The 25,154-nt window shown below is 47.9% G+C and overlaps 1 long non-coding RNA gene across 3 annotated transcripts in view; it reads left to right on the forward strand.

Annotated features, from left to right (window-relative positions):
• The window catches only part of LOC109494920, a 64,639-nt gene that overhangs the window by 33,138 nt on the left and 6,347 nt on the right, over positions 1-25,154 (forward strand). For 2 of the 3 annotated variants that reach the window (XR_006590745.1, XR_006590747.1), the window contains 2 exons: positions 5,853-6,178; positions 23,912-24,369. This is a non-coding gene — a long non-coding RNA (uncharacterized LOC109494920). Of the gene's footprint in view, positions 1-5,852; positions 6,179-23,911; positions 24,370-25,154 lie in introns of those variants that run through there. The other variant, XR_006590746.1, reaches the window with a different exon arrangement.

The following is a 25,154-nucleotide window of genomic DNA, read 5'->3' on the forward strand; positions in this document are numbered from 1 at the left end:
ACTTCACTTCTCAGGAGAGGCGCCTGACCAGCAGCTCTAGTGCTGGGGAGCATGAAGAGCCTCTCAGGAAATCTGGACCATGGCCTCAGTAGTATCTCTGGAAGTGCCATTAGGCCTATTAGGGTATTAGACTGCAGATGGTTTGGGGTGCCTTGGCTTACGAGCTGAACTTCTGGGAAAATCACTCCCCCTGGGTCTAGAAGGCTACTGGTGAGTGTCCCTTCCCAGAGGAACCAGCTTCCTGGGGCCAGGAGGCCAGGAGTGTCCATCCCCATCATGGGAAGCTGCAACAAGAGACTCCCCTGGGGGCTAAGCAGGCTCTTCCTAGAGTCACTTCTGACTTTTCTTCCCACCCCATTACAGCCCCCCACCTGGCCACCCCTGCCAGCCCAGCTCACAACAGTTCTCCCTGACACCAGAGGGTTTTGTGTTTCCAAGGTCACAGACACTTTTCTGTGGATAACGTTTTCTTCTTCTTTTTTTTTTATAATTCTTTTTAATGTTTATTTATTTTTGAGAGACAGAGAGACAGAGCTTGAGCAGAGGAGTGGCAGAGAGAGAGGGAGACACAGAGTCTGAAGCAGTCGTCAGGCTCTGAGCTGCCTGCACAGAGCCTGATGTGGGGCTTGAACCCACGAACAGTGAGATCATGACCCAAGTTGAAGTCATACGCTTAACTGACTGAGCCACCCAGAAGCCCCAATAACATTTTCTTCTTAATAAGAGCTCCCAAAAGGGGCACCTGGGTGGCTCAGTTGGTTGAGCATATGACTCTTCATTTTGGCTCAAGTTGTGATCCCAGGGTCATGGGATCAAACCCCACGTCGAGCCCTATGTCAGCCTCTGTGCTGAGTGTGGAGCCTGCTTAAGACTCTCTCTCTCTCTCTCTCTCTCTCTCTCTCTCTCTCTCTCTCTCTCTCTCTGTCTCCCTCTCCCTCAGCCCCTCTCCCCCACTCGCATGCACTCTCTCTCTCTCAAAAAAAAATAATAATAAAAATTAGAAAAAATAAGAGCTACCAAAACTCAGATGACACTGCAGTATCCTGTCCCTTCAGACCATTTGGTGTTGGTTAGGGAACCCCCTGTCCTTTCCTGAGCTTAACCTCAGTCATTCCTGTCCCTATGGCCCTTATATCAGTTCCCTGGGAGGTGAGGTCTGGACACGTCCACTCTGACAATGTGTATTGCACGGTCCCTGCCTGGAGAGACCTTTCTAGATTTCCATCGGGTGGGGTAGGCAGCAGTTTGGAAATCATTGCGCTGGCTATAGAGCAGCCCAGGTCTGGAAGAAAGAGCAGTTCTATGATCCAAAATCATTATAGACTACATTGTATAAAGCAACCACTTTCTTATCAAATGCGGCACTTTATGCCGTTTTACTCATATGAATGTATAAAATAGACAGCTCTTTAAATAAGCTCAAACAGCTAAAAAAAAAAAAAAAAAAAAAAAAAAAGAAGGTGCATGCCCTTACAAAATAGAATATGAGATTCAAATGCAGATAAAATACATCAATTAAGGAGCCCTAGTCAGTCCCTGGACTGCCGCAGTTTATACCCTTTAGAGAAAACAACTGTTCTCCAAAGGTTCAGCTACATCCTAATTATCCAGTGGGGAATCAGTGTGTATTTGGAAGAAAACATTAACAAGGGCTTGTAGCATTAGCTATCTCCAAGAAATTCCCTGCAGAGACAGAGGGAGGAGAATTAGGCCAGTGCCAGACTCAGGCGCACATTCTTGTATCAAGAGGCCAATATTACTGCATCTTTTTTTTTTTTTTTTTTAATTTGGGGAATTTCTCTGGAATTCTTTGAATAGCAAAGTTTGTACTTCTTTTAAGGCACATCTTATCTCATATCTTAAGACATTTCTCTCAGATTGCTAATCTTGTTTTCTTGGCCTGGGCTTCCCTTTCACCCTTTATCCGTCTGGCAAACCTCTTTTTATTACTCAGAGACTGTTGAAACAGCCCCTCCCCACAAAGCCTTCACCTGACCCTTGATACTCCCGGTAGAAAGACCAGCTCATCTAATTCTGCTGGAGAGTGAGATATGAATGATAATGACATAATCCAGATGCTGTTCCCACTTTGCTCCTGCTACACCTGCTCTGGAACATCTTTGATCAGTTCATAGAGCACTTTGAATTGTGTTGTGTGGCCACTGTGCTGTGAGCCCTTTGCCCTTGCCCTCACTTTCGGCATCCCTAAGCACTCTCACTGGACCTGGCTCTCAGGCTGTGAGGGTCAGTGAGTGTCTGAGTGCTGGCTGCAAGCCTCTATCTGGTAAGGTATTCATCTCTCTTCTTTGAGATACCTAGCACAGTGCTCCACATGCAGCAGGAACCTAAGAACATTTGTGGATTGAAAGAAAAGAAGTGAATTACAGATGCTTTGCCATCGAAGATGCTGAGGTGACGAGAGTCTTAGCAACTTTTCTAAGCTAGAGTGTGTGGGCTTAAGAATGAGTTTGTAGGATCTCACTTTGGGATGCCAGCTTGATAAATTTTCAAACAATGTGACATTAGAAGGCCCATCTCCAAGAGAGGTGCCACAAGATACCTTCTAAGAGAGGCTGACCTTTAATGAGCCCTTTGGTGGGAAGCCACTTACTTAACCAGCTGGGATGGGACCCAAGAGCAACAAGGTCATGGCTGATTCTGCTCAAGAGTAAATAATGGGATCGGCCCCGGTGGTATCACTTGTATTTTGAAAGAAGAATTTCACTTATGATTATCTGCCTGTGGCATCAGAAAATAGTTTGATGATCATTGGACAAATGATGCATTTCTGACTTGGGCCCAGGCTTGTTACCCCGGGGCAGTGCCTCTGGCTCTTGGCTGTCCCTCCTCCTGAGTATGCTCCAGTGGTGCAGGGACTTTCAGCCCCTGGCACACACATGTGTCTCTAGTTACCAATCTAGATGCTTGTGGGAATACCCATCATTGCTGGGTATTTATTCTCCCAGATTTGATCCCGAAGACTGATTTCCTCTGGGCCGACTGTACTAGGCCCTGGCACTGTTCCCTGATTGATCAGGAAGAGTGGGAGCTCTCTTCCACCTGTGTATCCCAGCTCCTAATAGGTTACAGCTGAATGGGAAAGCCAAGGCTGCAGGGCTAAATGGAGAAAGGGTTGCCCCCACACAGTCATCCAGTCAGAAGGCTGCGTAGGACCCCCGAACACATGGAGGAAGAGGTGGCCAGTACTGCTGGGCAGTTACTCAAGTCATCAGGGCTCATGGGGTTCCTTTTGCAGTGTTTCTCTCTCTTACTGTGTCCAGGAGTCACTGAGGGGCCTGCCGCCCATTCCACCCCTCGGAGCTGTTAGCTGCAGATGGAGTCTTTGATGCCATTTTTCACCAGGCCTGGGGAATGCAGGCAAACAGTTGTTGGAATTTCCTGATGAGCCTTGGAGCAGAGTCCTCAGCTCCTTGTGTGGGGAATAAGGGGGCCCATCTTACCCAACCCCACCCACCTGAGGCTCTGGCTGAGTCCTAATAGTATAATCTCTTCTCTTTCTAGGGAAGCAGTCTGCCTCTCCTTGGAGGCTGTGCCTTCTGCCCTTCCTGGTTCTTCCCACCTCTTAGCTCCTGTTCTTCCGAATCTCTCATGCCCCACCCCATGCTGACCCACCCCACTTTCCTGGGCATATTAAATTCACTGAATAAAGCCTCACGGATGCTCATGGGCCTGGCACAGACAAGACAGGGATGTATGTGATGCTGTCGCTAGCCTCAAGGAGCCCATAGTCTGCTGCGATGAACGGATGCTAACAGCAAATTGTGTACTTGGACTGTGGAGTACAGAGGAAGTTGCTGTTCACAGTGACCTGCTAGGGCTGGGAAGGTTTCTGTGGAGAGGGCACTACTGAGCAGGGCCTTGACAATGGAGTAGGAGTTTTCTGGGTGGTTGAGGCAGGAGACAGCCCTGCTGGCAGAGGGCACAGCGCGCACAAGTGTAGAATAGCATGGTACATTCAGGGAGCCACAACTGATTCATTGCCACACAAGAGAGATACAAGAGGTGAGTCTGGAAAGGGTGACCAGGCTGCTAGAAAGGACTTGCAGACTGAGCTGGGTGCTCCTTATATCCTGAGGGCAACAGAAGACCACAATGGGGATACAGGGAGACTCTGCCCTTTCCTCTTCTTCTTTTTAAATAGCTTTATTGTTATAATTAATGTATATAAACTTTATTAAGTTATATATTATATATATAAACTGAACATACTTCAAGTATACAATATGGTGAGTTTTAACACATGTGTCCACCTGTAATACCATAACCACAATCAACATAATGAGTATATCCATCACTCCCAAAAGTTTCCTCATGTCCCTTTGTCATCCCTCCCTCCCATCCCCACTATCTGTAGTCAACCACCCATCTGTTGCCCTGTCACTGTAGATTAGTTGGCATTGTCTGAAATTTACATAAATGAACTCATCTAGTATGTAATATTTTTATTTGTTCTTCTTATCAGTCAGCATAATTGTTTTGAGATTCATCCATATTGTGTATATTAACAGTTAATTTCTTTTCATTGCTAAGTAGTATTCTATTGCATGAATGATACAACAATTTGGCTATCTCTTTACCTATCAATGGACATTTGGGTTGTTTCCACGTTCAGGCTACTACAAATTAAGTTGCTATGGATATTTGTGTACAAGTGTTTGTGTGAATATGTGCTTTTATTTCTCTTGGGTAAATCTCTAGGAATGAAATGGTCATGTCATATGACAGATGTATGGGTTTTTTTTCATATTTTTCTTTTATTTTTCTACCTGAGTACTTTTACCTTTGAAAACCTCCATCTTGTGTGTGTGTGCATGCACATGCATGCATTTATTTTATTTTATTTTATTTTATTTTATTTTATTTTATTTTATTTTATTTCATTTCATTTTATTTCATTTTATTTTTTAAATTTACATCCAAATTAGTTAGAATATAGTGCAACAGTGATTTCAGGAGTAGATTCCTCAGTGCCCCTTACCCATTTAACCCATCCCCCCTCCCACAACCCCTCCAGTAACCCTCTCTTTGTTCTCCATATTTAAGAGTCTCTTATGTTTTGTCCCCCACCCTGTTTTTATATTATTTTTGTTTCCCTTCCCTTATGTTCATCTGTTTTGTCTCTTAAAGTTCTCATATGAGTGAAGTCATATGATATTTGTCTTTCTCTGACTGATTAATTTCACTTAGCATAATACCCTCCAGTTCCATCCACATAGTTGCAAATAGCAAGATTTCATTCTTTTTGATTGCCGAATAATACTCCATTGTATATATGTACCACATTTTCTTTATCCATTCATCCATTGATGGACATTTGGGCTCTTTCCATACTTTGGCTATTGTTGATAGTGCTGCTATAAACATTGGGGTGCATGTGTCCCTTCGAAACAGCACACCTGCATCCCTTGGATAAATACCTAGTAGTGCAATTGCTGGGTCGTAGGGTAGTTCTATTTTTAGTTTTTTGAGGAATCTCCATACTGTTTTCCAGAGTGGCTGCACCAGCTTGTATTCCCATGACAGATGTATGTTTAACTTTTATTTTACTTAAATTTTTTAAAAATGTTTATTTATTTTTGAGAGACAGAGACAGAGCGTGAGCAGGGGAGGGGCAGAGAGGGAGACAAAGAATCTGAAGCAGGGTCCAGGCTCCAAGGTGTCCGCACAGAGCCCATTGTGGGGCTCAAACCCACAGAACTGTGAGATCATGATCTGAGCTGAAGTCAGCGCTCAACCAGCTGAGCCACCCAGGTGCCCCATGTTTAACTTTTAAAGAAATTGCCAAACTGTGTTTTATATTCCCATACATATCTTTTTCTGACTGCCTACAGACTGCAGGATGAACCTTCAGGACTGAGTCTCCTTTGGATTTGCCCAGCTAGTGACTACAGCTGAAGCCCTGAGACATGTACTCCTTGGGACCAGGAAAGGTGAGAAGGGCATCCTGAAAATCCTTCCTGAAGATGATAAGACTTGGCATCATTTCGAGAGGCTTATTTGTCATTGATACTGCCCCAGGAGCTGGGGGAATTGAGTGGCACCTGAGGATAATGAACTAAGGACACCTCTGGCTCAGAACTTGAGAAAATCCCTCTGGACCCAAAGAGGCCACAAGCCCACAGATTAAAGCCCAAATTCTACAGAAATGAATTTTTGTGTAAGTAAATGATTTTAGCTTATGTTGGATTGGGGCCCCAACCACTTGTGGGAGTGGCCGTGGTCTCTGGGTCAGAGCCCTGTTCTAGGGAGGTGGCATCCCAGCCACACTGTTCTAGGAAGAGCCATAAAACTGAGGGTTCCAGAGCTCTGCAGACCTCCCAGGTGAAGGTTGCTAATCTAGGTACATTTCCCACAGATATGAGCTGTGGAGCAGTATCAAAGAGTAGAGAGCAAGACCAAGTCTGTGTCCTTCTGGCCACTGCTGGGGCCTGGCTTTTTTGGATGCTAATGTCTGTAGGGTGTGAGCCCTGCCAGAGTTTTGAGTGTGCTGTTCATTCATTCACATTCATTAGTGCCTCTTTGGAAGTAGAGATGACTCAGGCAAGTTGGGGTCAGGTTGTGAAATCTTCCAGTCTCTGCCAGACTTTTGGATGGATTTTATGGAAGGGGCATAACCTGGTGATTATATCAGGCTTACGTTTTAGAAAGGGGCCCTGGCAGCCAGTGTGGAGGATGGATTTCAGTGTGGCAGACCTCAGGTAGGGAGGTCATTAGGAAGAGGTAAGGGAAGATCTGAGTAGGCAGTGGCGGTGGGAGGACAAGGAACTTGGGACCAATGTGTGGTTGAGAAAGAGAAGAGTCAACACCACCTCACGGCTGTTAGCTCTCTTCTCTCATGACTTTAGTGACATTGCTGTCTCCCAGTTCCCACCAACCACGGACTGCATGAATAATAAATAAGCAGAGGGATGTTTGGAAGGATAGCGTGATGGCTGTGTGGCTCAGGAGTGAGCCAAGACATACATCTCTCCACACATGTTTCCATCACCTCCTGCCTGAGCAGCCATCCTTCAGTGAGGTGAAGATGGGGACTTCAGGTGTCCTCCTGGTCCAGCAGGATGTCACTGACTCATGGCTGACAGCTGTCAGCATAGACTGACTCCTGGAGGCTCAGTTAGTCACCTGGGAAACAAGGGCACTGCAGTCCCTTCTTGTCCTAGATTCCTAAATTAGTGAAGGAGTCCCTGGAACCAAAGCTTTAAACCTCTAGGAAGGAAAGACCTCAGTTTCTCATGAAAACCCCATCCTTGGGGGTAGGAGGGGAGGGCAAGACAAGCCAGATCCTGGTAGGAAGGTCATAGGTCTCAGTTTGATGCCTGTTAAGGAGTTGGGTCACAGCCGTGATGGCTGAGTGTCAATGTCATGTGATCTTTGTCTGGTTAAGCACAGTGAATACAGCACTGTCCAGACACATTTCTGTTTTTTTTTTTTTTAATGTTTATTTATTTATTTTGAGAGAGAGAGAGAGAGAGAGAGAGAGAGAGAGAGAGAAAGAGAGAGAAAGCATGCAAGTGGGAGAAGGGCAGAGGGAGAGAAAGAGAGAGAGAATCCTAAGCAGGCCCCATGCTGTCAACACAGAGCATGATGTGGAGCTCAATCCCACAACTGTGGGATCATGCCCTGAGTCAAAATCAAGAGTCAGATGCTCAGCTGACTGAGACACCCAGGTGCCCTGCTTTTCTGTGGTTTTTAATGGCTTCGTGAAAGCTCCATCCACAGGGGACCTCAGAATGGCATTCACCATAACCAGAGTTCATCCTCAAAATAGTGTGCAGGGGCAGAGGGGGAAGGATGGAGGGGCTGTGGGCACAGGCCACTGGACTTGCATGATGTGGAGGAAAGAGCACTGCTGACACGTAGGAAAAGCCTAGCATCCTTGGATCCAATCCCCTGTGCCCCCTCCCCTGGGCGACCACAAGAGAGAATCACTCCACCTGTCTGAGCTGATCTGGGCTCTGATCTCATGGTCTGCAAGTTGACATCTATGTCTGCATTCCCTCATTTTCAATCTGGGCCCCAAGAGGGTCGAGGTACCAGGTTTGAAAAGACAGATCATAGATGTTCACTCCTGCTTCTGCTCAGGCTGCAACTTGTTGGGAGTTGATGCCAAGTGTTGAAAGTGAGTGAATTGCTATATTTCTAAATCTGGGGCCCGGGCATTAGCCCTCAGCCTAGGTTCAGGGTTTTGATTTGGTCATGAGGAACATGATTGTGTGGTCATCTGCTTCTGGCCTGGGGGGTGCTCACAAACCTTTTGAATCACCTGGAATTTCAGTCTTCTTAGTGTTTCAGAGCTGGGAGAACACCGAGTGGCTTCCCCTCAACCCTTTGCTGTGAGAGGAAATAGAAGCCCTGAGAAGGTGGAAGAGCAGCTGAGGCCGAGCAGCACAAATGGCCAAGCTTGTCCACTTGGGCTCTGAGGGGGTCTGGGGGACCTCAGTGCTTGGTGTTCTGGGCTGCTGTACAGGAGGCACCCAGTGGTCATGGACTCGGAACAGCCTTGGCCCTGTTCCCTGCCCTGTGGCACCGCCAACAGGGCCCTCCTGCCCTTGTCTGTTGAACCTTTTAGAGAAGAGAGCCTGCCTGGTCATGCCTAGTTGGTGAATGTGGCCTTCCTGTCCGCCAGGCTATATTGCAGCAATAATAGCAGCAGGAGGGGGGAAAGTGGTCCAGGTACAGACAATGGAGGTGAGGAGCCCAAGGGTGGGGAGGGGACGGCAGAGGCCCAGTGCTAGAAGATAAGGCTTATGATGAGCTGGGTGGTGCCTGGCACACAGAGGAGGTAGCCCGGTTGTTGTTATTCTCAGTCCAGGGTACTCGCCTGGATTTGATGGTAAAAGCCAGAGCCAGGCACCGAACGGTGATGCCAGCCTGAGAAACCCTGGGAAGAAGTCCTGGTGATGAGGTGTTTGGCCCCAGGCCAGATGGTACAGGCTGGGCATCCCTGGACCCAGGGCATGGATTCCTGCCAGTGACTCAGACACTTTGGAGCAGAGGGGCAACCTGTAAATCTCCATGGCTCTGCCAGGAGGCCTACCTGGGGCAGCTGTCTCAGGTGAGTGGGGAGGAATGCGGAAGGACTGGGTGGGCCATGGTCTGAGAAGAGAGGCCGTGATCTTTGTGCTATATTTGTGCCACAAACACTCCCCCAGGCCTCCTAGTGCCACCTGGGAGCTGCAGATGTGGGGTGTATAGTTCAAGTGGCATGAGTCACCTCCACCTCCTTCTTCTGGGCTTTTCTCTTTATCCTCCATGCCCTGCCTTTTCAAGAGAGAGGAGATGCCCCTGGCTGCTTGCTTCATGAGTGATGGAAAGGGAGGAGCAGGTGGCCACACAGAGGTCCCTTAGCTCCCAGGCCTTGCACCCACAAGCATGGGCGGGGGGAGGATGACCCAGGGCTCTAGCGTATCTGGATTGGGGCATGGTGGGGGAAAGGAGCAGGCTGGATGAGCTTCCGACCCTGGCTTCTTGATGGTCACTGAGCACTTCCAGAGTTAAACCTCAGATCCTTCAGATGTGGACAGATACTACCCTTTCCCTCTCCCCTCATGCCCTTATATTCCCAGCAATGCTCTTACTCCTGGCTCTTTGCCCATCCTTTCCTCCTTCTTCCAAACCTTCCCTGCCCCCTGGCCCAGCTCAGTCCTCTTCCTAACCTGCTGCACCAGGCCTCGCAGACTTCCTGCCTTTATCTGTTCCCATCTGTACCAGTCTCAGATAGGGCAGGGAGCTGATGGAGGAGGCATCCAGGGAAGGAAGGTAGGAGGAGAACAAGACACAGCCAGCTCATCTACAGCCAAGCAGGGGCCTGGAGTAGAGAGCTCCCAAGAAAGAAGGCCTGAGGGGGTAGTCATCTCTCTGAAATCTGTACCAGCAGGGGTGAGGAACAGGGATAGATGAACAGTGGGAGCCCTGGTCAGAGGGCCAGGCCGATAGGGACAGGCAGACGCTTCACTGGGAGTACTAGTTGTGGCCATGGTCAGTGGAATATATAGCAAAATAGAGGAAAGGCAGACACCTGGGTCTGGGTCTCTCTGGATGGTGAGGCAAAGGCTGAGGTCCTACCACATGCAGTCTCCCTGGAGACTTGGTAGCAGGGTCCAGGCAGTGGAACAGAGTGACAAATCTGATCATGAGTCACTAGAAAGCCCATTTTGGGTGCAGAAGCAGACATGCACACCCCCATAAGCTCTACTTTTTAAATGGGACAGCACCTCTTTCTGGCAGTTTTGGAATGGCACTCACTGAAGGCAACCATAGGGCCTTTGGCATGGGCAGCTCCGCCCCATCCTTTACTCCTACTTCTCGTACCACAAGTGCATCTCTGCCTGAGCAAGGCCACTGTGGGTAGCTGGAGGTATTCTCAGCACCAGTGGTCACAGCCTGGCCAAAGTCATTACCCAGCCAACCAGCCCACACAGGTGAGGAACTCGGCATGCTGGGACTGCAGGCACCCACTTATTTTGAGCAAAATAGGGCTCCTGGCACAGCCCTGAACCTGTCATCTGCCCCTGAAAAGGCCTCATGGTGTCTTGGGTTCTCCCAGCACTCCAGGGAAGCAGTGTCTGGGCCTGAAGACCTGGCCAGCCACAGACCACACACTACAGGATTAACTAGCAATAACACACATCGATTTAACCTCATAAGGGATGTTCACATTAAGGCCACAAGGAGATACGACCACACAACTATTAGATTGGTCAAAAGAAAAAAAAATGATATCAAGTCCTGGTCAAGATGCAAAGCAACTGGAACTCTTAAACATGGCTGGAGGAAATGCAAAAAGGTGCAGCCACTTTGGAAAACACTTTGGCATTTTCTTATAAAGTTAAGCGTTCTCTTACCATATGACCCAGAAATCCCAATCCTACATATTTACCCAAGAGAAATGAACTTGCCCTTGTACAAAAATCTGTATACAAACATTTATAGTGAACTTACTCCTAATTGCCCCAAACTGGAAATAACCCACATGTCCTTCAACCGGCAAGTAGATAAACAAACTGTGGTACATCCATACGGTGGGATGTTCCTTGGCAATAAAAAGGAAATCAAACTTTCAAATGTATGATATGATATGAGTAAAAATAGGGATCAATCCCAAGTGTGTTGTGCTAAGTGAAAGAAGCCAGACTCAAAAGGCTCTATGATGTTATTCCATTTATATTTTGGAAAAAGCAAACCTACAGGGACAGCAAAGAGATTAGGCACTGCCAGGGGTGGAGGTGGGAGTGGGGGTAGAGAGGCTCAACTACAAAAGAGCACCAGGGAACCCTCTGCGGTGATGGAAATATTTTCTGTGTTGGTTGTGGTAGTGATTATACCACCGTGCATTTATCAAAACTCCTAGAACTGTGCACTACAAAGGGTGGGTTTTACGGTCTATAAATAATACTACATTCAACCTGATTTAAAACACACACACGCATACATTAATCACAGCCACTGTTTCTGAGCACCTACTAGGCCCTGTGCCAGGGGCTCTGAGTGTTCTCTCATCCATCCACTCATTTGCTCGCTCATTCAGCAAGCATTTATTGATGCCTCCACAAGGTGCACAATGTCTAATTACTCCTCTCTAACGCCTTCAAGCCCCACGGCTCCCTAAGTCGTATAGAGAAACTGGCAGGAAGATGTGGTGAGAGCCCAACCCTGGGGGCCTGCAGGCGAGCTTGAAGGTTCTCTGTGGGTACATTTTCATGAGGAGAGGAATTCCTAGCTTTGTCACCCTCACAAGGGATTCTGCAACTCATAAAAGAGAGACCAAGGTGAGGAACAAATCATAAGGACCCAGGAAGGGTTTGCTCTCTCTCTGAGGTGCTGATCTTGCACAAGCTGGCCAGGCCATGCCCCTCACAGCTCTGAACATGGAGCTGAGCTGAGGCAGAGTGTTGGGGCTCTGGGCTCACTTAGGTACACAGTTTTATTGCTGGGTGGCTGGTTCTCTGCTTGGGAACTATCTGTGTCTGCCCAGCTCAGATAGGAGTAACGCTTGCTTCTCTGGTAAGAATCCAAATGTGGGAACCCCCTGGATAAACCCAGCACGTGGGGTATACAGTCACAGGAACACTGTATAGCAGCAATAAAAATGAGCAAACCAGAGCTGCACATGTCCACATGGATCGATCTCAAAAATACCATGTGGAGTGGAGAACAGATGACAAGCTAGACAATATATGACACCATTGAAGTTTTTGTTTAGTAGTTGGACACCTTGTATTTATATGTGCAGATTCTTCAAAAATATCAAATTACATTTAAAAACACTTTTTAATTCTTTTCAGTTTTTTTGAGATAATTGACAAACAGTACTGTATAAGTTTAAAGTATACAGCAGGACTCACATATATTGTGAAATGATTACCACAGTAAGTTCTCATATAGATACCAAAAAAATTTTTTCTTTGTGATGAGAATTTTTACAATCAACTCTCTTAGAAACTTTCAAATATATCATATGGCGGTGTTAACTATAGTTATCATGTACATTAAGTATGTTTTAAAGACACAAAATAGTACCATATATTGTTATGATTATAAACTTAGAAATATAAAAACATGAACAAGAAAGATGAATACTAACTTCAGAACTGAATTAGCTCTAGGGAAGGCATTACAAAAAACCAAAAAAACCAAATATGGCAAAAGGCTAGCAAATAGATTTAACAAATCTGAGATTTAGGACTTAAATCACAGGGGTGTGTTGCATATTGTTTTCTGTACTTTTGGTTGAAATGTTTCATAATTTAAAAAAAATACAAGCCAGAATGAACTTTGAAAACAGTATGCGCAGTAAAATAAGCCAGACACAAAAGAACATAGGGAGGGGCAGAGAGAGGGGGACAGAGGATCCCAAGCAGGCTCTGCACTGGCAGCAGAGAGCCCAATGCAGGGCTTGAACTTGTGAACCACGAGATCATGACTTGAGCTGAAATCAGACACTTAACCAACTGAGCCACTCAGGTGCCCAATAAATAAACATTAAAAAGAAATCCAGAATAGGCAAATCTATAGAGACAAAAAGTAGTGCTCTGACATGAGTTTCTTAGAGTCATCAGGAACCTTAGAACTTCCCCCACCACACCACCCACTAGCATGAGGAGGGAACCCTGTTGGCCTGGCTCCCTGGGCTAGAGCTATTGCCACATCCATGGGGTTCTAAAAAGGAAGCGGAGTCATAGCCTCTACAGAATGAGGTTAATGAGAATCTGTTCCAGACTCCAGGGGTTCTGAGCCTTAATTAATACTCACTGTGAGGCTCTCTGTGATTGTGAAATCAGAGGTTCTGTAAATCTATACGGCAGTGGCCTTATTAGTACCAGCACATTACTCAAGAGAAAGAAGCCAGCCTTCTTATCACTGACTTAGCTCCCTGGAAAGGCTGGGCCCCCAGTGTCCAGGCCAGGCTGAAGCTATCTCTCCTGCTCCCTTGTCTTGCTTTCTAGGCCGCTCCTGGGGTCCGAGTGGTCTGGGCCAGTCTGGGGCTTCAGGGCATCCTCCTCCCTGCCCTGAGCACTGTGGCCAGGCTCCTGATGGACAAAGACATCTGATTTGCAGATCTGAGGAAGGAAACCAGGTAGATTCCCCCACAGTACCCCACAGGTGATTTTCACTCCAAGCCTAAAGAAAGGTAGAGTGTTTCCTTTTTTATAAATCTCAGGACTTTGTTGAGAGCTCCTGACATCTTCCCAGATGGCCATCCTTTCTGTATTACCCAGTCCCTGAGTGGGGGGACTGGTTCTGCCCTCTGCCCATAGCAGCCTGGGGGCATGGAACCATCCTATTTTGCCTTAGCTTGGGTCTTTACTGCCTGATGGCTCCTTCTTGGTCCCCTTAAACACCCTCCCCCAGCAGGACTCTGCGTGGCATAGCCTCTTTCCTCCTTTGGTTTGGCACTGTCCCTCAAGATAATTCCTGTCAGACCACATCATCCTTTGGGCCCCTCACAAGAGAGCACCTCACACCAGCCTGTTTATGCTAGACATCTTGATGCCATGCAGAACCATCCCCACCTGGCAGAGCCTTGTTGCCTTGGATTCTGTGAACTCGTTTGTAACCTCTGGGATGGTTCTCTGGCCAAAGCAGCGGAGGTAGATGGAGGCATGGGCTGGGAGCCAGTATCTATGGCCCTAGATGCTCTCAGCTCTGGGGCTGGTGATCCTTGACTTTAAAGACCCTGGAGGTCTATGAACTTAAAGATCTGCAGCCCAGGTTACCTCCCTCAACCCAGGAGACTCATAGCCCCCAATGCCTGCTGACCTTGGGGCTTGTGACCCTGGGCCAGCCTCTAGTATGTGGACCTCTCTAACTGACCCCTTCAATGAGTACCTGTTAAGACCTGGCACATGGGGTGCCTGGCTGGCTCAGTTATTAGAGCAGCATGCAAATCTTAATCTTGAGGTCATGAGTTTGAGCCCCAAGTTGGGCACTGAGTTTAATTTTTAAAAATTAAAAATAAAAAATAAACAAAAACAAACCTGTTAACAACAACAAAAAGACCTGGCACAGCCTTGCCCCACATTAGATTTTGTTTCCGGGGATTAATCCTTGCTCTTCACGTTTCCCCCGGGAATGTTACAACCTGATGGATGCAACTTGTCACTCCTGCTGGGTAGCTCTGAAGATCCTGAACATCATCCTCCATGTCAGCAGCCCCTCCCTTCCACTCTCCTTACTGGCTTCCTGATGTACTCAGACATTGCCAGTGTATTATTTATCTCTTTCCTTATCCAGGGCCTGTCAAACCAGATGCAACTGAGGCCAGAGCCCAATGGCCCCTTGCCAGAGACCCCCTCAGGGCTGATATAAGTCTCTTCCACAGCCTTCTCAGGGGAGCAGTGTAGTATCATGGTTAGATCTACAGGCACTGGAGATGGCTTCCTGGGTTCAAACCCTGTCTCCACCTTTTACCTGCTGTGTGGCCCTGGGAAAGTTGCTTAACCTCTCTGTGCATCATCTGTAAAATAAGGGACATCATAATACTACTGCACAGGGTTGTCGGGAGAAATAAATGAGATCGTTTATTGGCAGTGCTGGACCTGGCATTCAGTAAATACCCAAGGAAGGTCAGCTGTCAATGGTGCTAAACTTGCTTTTTCTGATTCTCCTTGAACATCCATGGTTCTTATTTAAGAATATGTACTTGCGGGGGGAGAAGAATATGTACTGGGAGGGCACCAGTCATCTTGCCCAAGCCAAGGTGACCCCTGTCCACAACCTGACCTCCTGCCTGCCCTTGACCTCCCACCCTAGCTGAGGGAATGCCACCCACATTAGATGGATGCTGAGGCTCCCTCCCCAAAAACTTGTCTGTATAGGTCACCCAGGAAGTGCCTCCCTAGCCCTACTGACTGCCTCACACCCCACCAAGCGGCTTGGACTCTGAGGGTCCAAGGTAGGACAGTGAGGCTGCTTAATGAGAGGGTACAGGCCTCTGTCTAATTAGACCATCCCAAGAGAGGCCAGTTTTCTCCTATTTATAGTTAAACTTCTCTGCCATTTTGATGCATCTCTAATTTGGGTACTCTTTTATTATGTTTTCTTTATGTCTTCTTCATGTGGATGAGTAGAAAAATAAATGGAAGGGAAAATTACAGTTTTGTGGTTAGAAAAACCTGCCAGGGGAGATGGCAGGCTTTATGTTCACTGACTTGGTGGCATGTCTGGGGTGTCCTGAGGCATCAGAACAAGACAAGACCTTTCCTGGGCGTGGTTATGGGGTGCTCATGAGGCAGGGTGCTGTAGGAACAGACTGGAGCTTGAATCCTGGCTTTGCCCTTGGGTAGGTCCTACACCTCCAGGTCTCACCTGCTTTACCTTAAAATGGGATTAAAGGCTGGCTCAGCTTCCTGGTGGCTGGAATGCACAGTCCCCTTGGAGATGATAAAAGGCAGCTTAGCAGCAAGAGCAGGAAAGGTTGAGGCCCAATTCTGGCTTGCCCTAGGTGCCCAGGACTCCTGTCCCCATGCCTTTTGTGATCCACAGAACTGCTCCCCCTTCCCACTTTTCTGCTGTGACCACTCTCCCAGAAAGCAGGGGAGCCCAGAGTGACCAGGCCAGGATGGGAAGCATGGTCCTGTCTGGAATGGGGGCTGTCCTGCAGCCCCCCATGGAGAGGCAGGAGTTAACATGGTCACGGTGGGTCACAAAGTTGCAGCCACAGATCTCCCTGGCTCATGAGTCCATTTTAGGAGGGTGGCCTGGCAGTTCTCACTATGGAGCAAGGCCTGACTTATTTTAAGCTGGGCGGAACAAAGGCCTCGGTGTCTCTGTGGTCTGTGGTCTGTGCACATGGCAAGGCTGTGGTGGGAAGGACACCAGTAGGCTTAGATCCCAGGTCCCCAGCTGACCTACTGTGGGTCAGCATGCCTGCGGGATGCCCATTCTCCACCCCAAAGGTCTGGCTTGACTCCCCTCAGACCAAATGGACAGGGAAGGTCCATCCATAGGCTCCTGCCTGAGGCACTTGAGCAGGGCAAGGCGGATGCTAGGGGTTGACTGGATAGCCAGGGTCATGTCTGAGTCAGAGGGCGTGGCTGGGTCAAGGTCATTCAGCCCTGGTCTGTACCTAGGTCTTCAAGCAAAAGGATTTGGGACCATTTTGTGAGAAAGCTGGGGAAGGGATGCAGGCAGGGGAGAGCTGAGGAGGGGTGTGGGAGTAGTGAGTAGCTCTAAGCACACAGATATTATACTTGAGCCAGGTCACCTTGGTTCAAGCCCCAGCTTGGCCAGTTACCAGATATTGTATAACCTTGGGAAATTATTGAACTTCTTTGTTCCTCCACTTACCTGCTTATAAAATGGGGATGATGACAGTAACTTATACCAAGGGCCACTGAAATGGTTAAATGAGTTTAGTGTAAATCACTTAGATTTACACTGCCTGACACTTGGGCAGTCCCCTATGGCCCAGCCCCGACCTGACCCTGCTCTGACCCTTTGTGAGTAGATGACAGGACAGTCAGTCACCTGTGACCCTCTCCTCTCATAAGGGGCAGGAAAGGAAGGACCTTGGCCTTCAGGCTGGCAGTGAGGCCAGGGCAGGCTGCCAGCTGCATAGCTCCACCTGGTTAGGGCAATAAGCTTGTGTAGGATTTGAGCCCTTCTCTCCCTGTAACTTCTCAGCCCAAGTTCCTCTGCTTAGGAAGGGACCTTGGCCAAGTTCTCAGTTTTGCTCCACAACCTTTGTCCTCATTGTTCTTCTCAGTGTGCACCATGTCTGGTGCCTGCCATGTTGGTCAGGACCTTCAGTGACTCTCTGGGACTTTGGCTTTTCCTCTCAGTGCCCCGGCGAGGGTGTACCTGGCTGCCTGCATCGACACACCCGATGTCCTTCATGTGAGGTGCTGCTCCCAGCTGTCAGCAGGTATATCTGTCAACAGACTCAGGATTGTGTAGGCCAGTGCCCCTGCCTTGGGACAGATTTGGATTCCAGTCCGGGCTGCTTCACTACCCAGATGTGTGGCCTCCAACAAGTCACTGGGCTTCTCACTGGCCATGTAGGGATGATGATTTCTACCTCAAGGGTCATTTGAGGATTGGGTGAGAGAACAAATGGAAATACCCAGCCTGAGGCCTGGCATGCAGTAGCTACTGAGCTCGTCCCACAGGCATCAGTGACTCATTGGGGTAGCAGGGGACCCTAGGACCAATATAGCATGCCCTCCCAGTTTCATTTCCTTAATTTCTCACCAGTCCACTGCCATTTGCCAGCCCCACCATCTTTGTCCTTGTTCAGGCCTCTTCAGACCTCTCTTCTGACCCTCAGTCCATTCTCCACACTCAGAATGAACTTCAGCACACATGAATCAGATCATGGCCCTCTCTGCCTACAACCAGCCATGGCTTCCCTCTGTCCTCAGGGTAAGGTTCAGATTACTTGACCAAACCCATGAGACCAATGTGATCTGTCCCTGCCAGCTACTCATCACTACTCTCCCAAATGCCCCCAGCATATTCCATATCCCACAAGTTGCATGGAGTGACTTGTCTCCTGGACATGCCTTGCACTTTCTGTCTCCAACTTTCATGCTGGCAAATTATGGAATGAGCTGTATTTGGCTTCTGAAAACCCCCTCTCCGTCAACTCTCTCTATTAGAAAAACTCAGGTAGACACAAAATCTTTTCCAGCCACCATTACATAACCGAATATATACCCTATTCAGACCTCTCCCTTCTGCAACATGGGAAGCCTGAAGTGGGGATAGCAGGTTACACTGTGCCTCTAATTTCTTTCCTGCTCCAGCTTATGTCCATTTGCTAGCTGCTATGTTGTCCATGTCTTTGGGGATGGACTAAGGTGGGAGAGTGAGGTGGGGAGAGGAGCACGAGGCCCCAAAGGGCTTCTTTTCACTGAATCTTGGATCTGACATTCTGGCTTTGTCCGTGGCACATGTATAACTTCTGGATCTTTCCCAGCTGGGCACTTTCGTGGGTTCCTCAAAGATCCTTCTCCTCCTGTCCCACTAGGAACCCCCAAACAGTTCTCTGGCATGGTGTTCACCTCCTCAAGTGGCTGCTTGTGGCCCACCACAGCCTCTTTCACTGCCTCCTCACCTGGAAGGATGCTCTCTTGGGCAGGATTCCTTTATGGTAACCCCAGGCCAGGTCCTGCCTGCTGGTGGTTTGGGGTTGAGTGTGGAGCCTAGGCACCTATAAGCCACTGTGAGAAGTTTGGATGTTAGCACTATAAAAATGTGGAGAATTCCCCAGAGGGATTGTGCAGCAGTGGAGGGACATGATAGGTGTCTACTGTAATAGTCCAGGCAAAAGACTATGCTATTTTCCCTGGGATGGGAGCTGTGGAAGACAGGGGAGCTGGCTGGGATGGTGGTGGAGCTGACAGACAGGCTGCTGGTTTACATGTGAGGGGCAATGAAAGGGGAAGAGTCCAGTGTTTTTGGATTGAGTAACTGGGTAAACACAGATGCTACTCGTTGAGAGGGGCAAGTCTGGGGTGGAGTATACTGAGAGGACCAGAAATCAGGGGTCATGCAGTGTTTGAAATGCTTGTCAGATATCAAGTAGAGCTGTCCAGGAGCCAGATAGATAAATGCAAAGCTTTCATGGATGCATATGGTGCCTTTGTGCAAATGAGAGAAGGACAGCCTTTCCTCCAGGCAGATGTAGCCTCCTACCGGGGTAGTGGCTTGGTGAGCAGAGCACAGCTGGCCCTCAGCTCCATCAGTCCCCTTGGCCATGCACCCTCGTGCCCCAAACAAACTATACAACTCTGCATGGTAGCCTGGATGTGCTAGTCTGGAGCTCAGGGGGGTATCTGGGACTGGGGAAGAGCCATTAGCTTGTAGGATGCTTATTTGGATGCTGTATGGGTTAGTGGCTCCCCGGCCAAAATAGGGAGGAAGGACCAGGGATGTGGAAAGGTGTGGGCTGAGAGCCCTCCCTTTCCAGGGCTAGACTTTTCCTTCACTTCCTGCAGATGAAAACCCCCTGATTCTCTGCAGGGCTGAGTAGCTGTGAGCCCCTCAGTTCTGCCTTCTCTAAGTTCATCCTGAGGAGTGGGTGACACAAAGGTGGGTCATGAGGAGGCCTCATTCTCTCTCTCCTCTCACTTTCCATCCTTAATGCAGGTATGTTAACTTCTGTCACCATGCTGATGATTGTAGTGCTCACAGATGGGCTCCATAGACAGGGTAAGCACCAAGCGGGGGGAATAACATTCAGAGTGCTCGTTGGAGTCCCACAGGAGGGGATCAGGCATAGTCAACCAGGCCACAGAGACTGCAGTGGCTGAAGAAGCACGCAGCGAAGTGTTTGATAGAGGGGTGATTGGCTCAGACTGCTTGGGTTCAAAGCCCAGGGCCAATTCTTATCACGTGGGTGACCTCAGCTATAATAAAGTATCTATCTCATAAGGCTATGGTGAGAAATGAATGAGTTCTCTCACATAAAGTACTTAGCACAGTACTTCAATACCCAGTGAGTATTAGTGTATATGGTGTGTATGAACCAGTGGAGTATGTATATATGTGTGTATGAGGAAAGCCCTTCCTAGTGGAGTCCCTAACCCCCTGCTAGTTGCTGACCAAAGCAGGCAGCAGAGGAAATGGCCTTGCTGAGCTGGTCAAGCTCAGAGCTGTTTTCTGCCTTTTCAAATTGGGTTCCTCAAGGGATCACATCCCCAGAACCTTGTGGAGGTCAAGCTTGAGTCACAGCAGCTGAACAGGGACTCTCCCCTTTGTAAACACTTCCAGGGAAGGTGATTTCACAACTCCTCAGGACCTGGTCCAGCATTGCTTAGCTCCCACCCTCTGTATGCTATCCTGGGGTGTGCCTGAGTCCTGATCTCATGGCTGGCACTTTCTTATCTTCAGAGTAAGAGGGAAGTAAACCCAGTGCAGGACCCTTTGTTGCACCACCCTATACCTTCTCTTCTCTTCAGCCTGTATGGGGTCCTGAAGAGTGCCTTAGAGTCTCTTTCCAGAAAAAACATCTCCCAAATACATATGGTCAAAGGCCAAAATTTGCAAGATTCCCCATCTTTCAGGAAGTTATAATTTAGTGGTTAAACTGGTGGGCTCTGGAGTTGAATTTCCTGAGTCTCAGTGCTGCTTCTATTACCTACGGACTGTGAGACCTGAAGTCACATAGCATCTCTAAACCTCAACTTTCTTATCTGTAAAATGGAAGCAGCCACAGTGGCTCCCTCATGAGTTTCTAAGAGGATTAAATGTAGGGTAACCAACTCGTCGCTGTTTGGGACTTTCCCATTTTCACACTGGAAGTGTTGCTTCCAGAGAAACCCCTCAGTGCTTGACAAACTAGGACAATTGGGGCCCCTAGTAAATGACATAATGCCCAGAAAGCAACTAGCCCAGTGCAAGCAGTTCATCCAGGTTCCATTGCAGTCAGCTGATACTATTGGTATATTCCCTAATTAATCAATTTTTAAAAATATTTTTTAAAGTTTATTTATTTATTTTGAGAGGGAGACAGAGTGCAAGTAGGGTAAGGGCAGAGAAAGAGGGAGAGAGAGAAACCTAAGCAGGCTCCACACTGTCAGCACAGAGCCCAGTGCAGGGCTCAAACTCACAAACTGTGAAATCATGACCTGAGCCAAAATCAAGAGTCCTAGGCTTAACATACTGAGCCACCCAGGTGCCCCTATCTCTCTCTCTCTCTCTCCCTTTTTAAGTTTATTTATTTATTTTTCAGAGACAGAGAGAAAAAGTTCAAGTGGGGGAGGCGCAGAGAGGGAGAGGGAGAGAGAATCCCAAACAGGCTCCACTTTGTGAATGTGGAGCCGATGCGAGTCTCAGACCCATGAACCATGAGATCATGACCTGAGCTGAAGGCAGGCACTTAACTGAATAAGCCACCCAGGCACCCTGCCTAATTAATCAATCTGATAGGAATGTTGCCTGGGGGATCTGGAGTCCAGGACTCAGTTCACCCTTCTGTCCCCCTCCTGCTCTAATGGCTTCCTGGGCATCCCTCCCTATTTTCTGGGGCCTCAGTTTGTTCACCCTTCAAATAAAGGAGATGAACTTGAGAGTCACTGGGGATTCTTCTCACTAAAGCCTACGAGATTTATTCAGGGATGCCCTCCCAGTGCCTGGTAAGGCAGCCTTGAATATAGATAGCACCAGGTATGCATTTGTCTGCTTGACGTTGAGCAAAGCCCACGCATGTTCTAGCAACACAATCTGCCCCAGGAGAAGTCTGAATTGGAAGTTTCATTTGCACATTGATGGTGACGTTTTACTTACAGCTAGGGCTGATTTGGCTCACAGGAAACCTTGACCTACGTGTTGGGGGGAAATGACAAGATAATTGATGTTCCTGTGTTTCTTGAGGTTAGCATCAGCCCCAGGAATGAGTGTGCCATCAAGAAATGAGATTTTCCCCAGGAAAGCCTTTTCCTTGAAGGGATGCAAAGGGTTGCCTCTTCTCCTGGAGCAGTTGGAATCTAGGTTTCAACCCCTCTTTGTCGGACCCACCCCAATATCCAGATTTCAAGTCAAGCCAATAGGAAATAACTGGGATCCCCCAAGATCTGGGGTTTATGAGTTCTTGAGGGCCTAAGTCCTAGGTTATCAACCTCCCCTGCATACCCTAGTTTAGTACTGGACTCACAGAAGATATTCAATAATAGATATGCTTTACTTTGTCATTCCCAGCCATTCACTGTTTGGGGCCTCTGCATACATCCTGTTGAGTTGCCTGCAAAATGTTCAGTTGATAAGGAAGGCTGTTTTATTTTAGCTCTAATGAGGAGGGTAATGCCCAGGTTGGACGGAGCCCCCAGACTTTGGGATTTGGACCCCTCTCAGATTATTTGATTGTCTAGTTGGGTCCTGGAGGATGAGGGGCAGTTGCCCATGAAAAGACTAATTGGCTTAGGTAACTATCCTGGAAATGATTAATTTTGAGGCCAGGAATGAAACTAGTCCTAATACTGGATGACAGAGAGCCTTCTTTTCTCTCTGGGGCTGCTTGAGAGGCCTCTGGATTCTGAGACATGGAGATGGGGATTAATCATCCCAGTTTGTGTGGGACCATCCCAGTTTTAACAATGAAAGTCCTGCATCCCAGGAAATTCCTCAGTCCCAGGCCAGTGGGACAGTTGGTCACCCTACATGGAGATGTCTGGGTGGTTCCAGCATGGGGACCAAGTGCTCACATTGAGGCAGGAAAGAGCAGGGGAACAGATAATAGAGGTCCCACCAGGCAGCTGCTGTTGGCTAGAAGGGTCGGTGGCAGCACTGACAGGTGATTACAGTGGAGGCCCTGGCAGTGGCCAAAGACAAGTCATTTCTGAGGCAAATGACTTTAGAAGAGCTGACATCTGGCAACGAGGCTTGTTAGGACAGATATCTTGGCTCTAAGAAGAAGAAACCCGGGGCGCCTGGGTGGCTCAGTCTGTTGGGCATCTGACTTTGGCCCAGGTCATGATCTCGCGGTTCGTGGGTTCGAGCCCCGCATTGAGCTCTGTGCTGACAGCTGAGCCTGGAGCTTGCTTTGAATTCTGTCTCTCCCTCTCTCTCTGCCCCTTCCCTACTCAAGCTCTGTCTCTCAAAAAACAAATAAACATTGAAAAAAAAAGTCAAAAAAAAAAAAAAAAAAAAAAGAAGAAACCCTTCCTGAAGCCAGAGTGGGGCCTTAGGAGTAGCCAGGGAGGCCAGCAATGCTCAGCTAAGTGGCCATCTCAGGGTCCCAGGCCACAGAGGCAACCTCATAGCCAAAAAGCTGACAGGAAAATCTCTAAGTCCCCAGGAAAATCTTAGATTTTCAGGGTGGGGGGGGGTTGCTTGGATAGGGTGTAAAACCCAGCCAGATACTGGCAGGAGTTTATGCTCTGATGTGAGGCATAAGAGAGAAATTTCACCCAGCTTTGTTATAGGCTGGTACAGTGGGATGAATAATGGCCTTCCCCAGAACCTGTGGACGTTAGCTTATATGGCAAAGAGGATTTTGAAATGTATTTAAAGTTAAGGATCTTGAGATGGGGAGATTATCCTGGGTTATCTGGGTGGGCCCTAAAAATAATCACAAGTATCTTTAGAAGAGGGAGGAAAGGTCAAAGAAGGAAGTTGGAAAGGTGATGTAATGACAGAAGCAGAGGTTGGACTGATGTGCTTTGAAGCCAAGGAAGGGGCCACAAGCCAAGGAATACAGGTGGCCATCAGAAGCCAAGAAAGCAAGGATTCTTCCCTCAGAGGCTCTAAAAGAACTAGCCCTGCCGACACCTTGACTTGAACCCAGTGAAACTGATTTTGGACTTCTGACTTCCAGACCCATAAGAGAATACATTTGTTTTGACCCCTAAGTTTGTGTTGATTTGTTATAGCAGCAATATGAAACTAATATTGTTGATAAGTTGGGAGTCACCGCATGGCCATGTCCTGATTCTCATATTCGTCTTTGCAGCACACCTCCTCAAGGGCCGAGAAAAGTGGGAGAGAACATGGAGATCCTTTTCAGTGTGACTGTCGTAAGGAACAGGCTGCCCAGAGTTTCAGACCCAGTACCTAGAACAGGACTTTAAACCTGGTAATACCCAAAAAACACTTGCAAAGTAAATGAATACCTTTCAGTCTGGTGATTGAATTGGAATAGCTCAGTAAGGAGAAGAAATGCCCTCGAGGCGTGACCGACATGGACTCTCACTGAAAATCATGGGTCCCGACCCCAAGAGTGCCCCTCTTTAGACCCAAGGGCTTCAGGGAACCTCAGTGGAGTCAGCTGGGGAAGGGCCACCAGGTAGTTTCAACCAAAACTGCAAGCATACTCAAAAATTTCTCAACCAAAGCACACTACAAAACATAAGCAGATTATGAAAAGTCCCCATTGCATCTCATATATTACATAGTGCCATGTGACTTTTATTTGTGTGTTTTTATTTTTTTAAGTTTGTTACTTATTTTTTTAGTAATCTCTACACCCAGTGTGCGGCTGAAACTCCTGATCCCAAGATCAAGAGTCACATACTCTTCCGACTGAGCCAGGCAGGCACCCCTGTTTCTGGGAAAATGGGATCTGGCTTTAGGGAGCCACAGGATCCCATCTTGCTGCCCTAACACCTGACCTGGGGCATCTGTTAGCTCTTGACATTGAACACCCATCCACTCTGGAACTGGGCATAGAGATTAAGATGGTTTTCAAAAACTTGGAGGAAGAGACTATTTTGCTGAAGAAAAAAAAATTATTCTTCTTACTAAGAAGAGTTTTCAAAGAAACTGGACATTGTGTCCAAGGTACCAACTTCTTCATAAAGAAAATTGGGCAGGCACTCTTTCCTCTAAGCCTTCGCAACTAAGATGGAAACATGAAGGTTGGAATGGTTTGTTACTAATCTATGTTTATAAAAGGAGTATCTAGAACACCCAGTAGCTGTGTGAGAGCACCGAGGGGCTCATTCCTGCTGTTGAGAGAGAGGTCTAAGGTGATGCAGAGGGGGCTCCTTCGACCTTTGGTGATGGAGTTCCCATTGTTTTTGTCCTGGCTTTGTTGTGACCCATATCCACGAAGCTACACACCCACAGGGCATGGACTAGCTGTGCCTTGTCCACTTGTGAGCTCTACAGTGCCCATTCTTGGGCTTGGCATAGGTAGATGTTCCATAAATGCTTCCAGAATTTCATTGAATTATCCCTGCAGCTCAGGTAGTGGA

The sequence above is a fragment of the Felis catus genome, chromosome E2, assembly GCF_018350175.1.
Source record: "Felis catus isolate Fca126 chromosome E2, F.catus_Fca126_mat1.0, whole genome shotgun sequence".
In the NCBI taxonomy this organism is placed as follows: Eukaryota; Metazoa; Chordata; class Mammalia; order Carnivora; family Felidae; genus Felis; species Felis catus.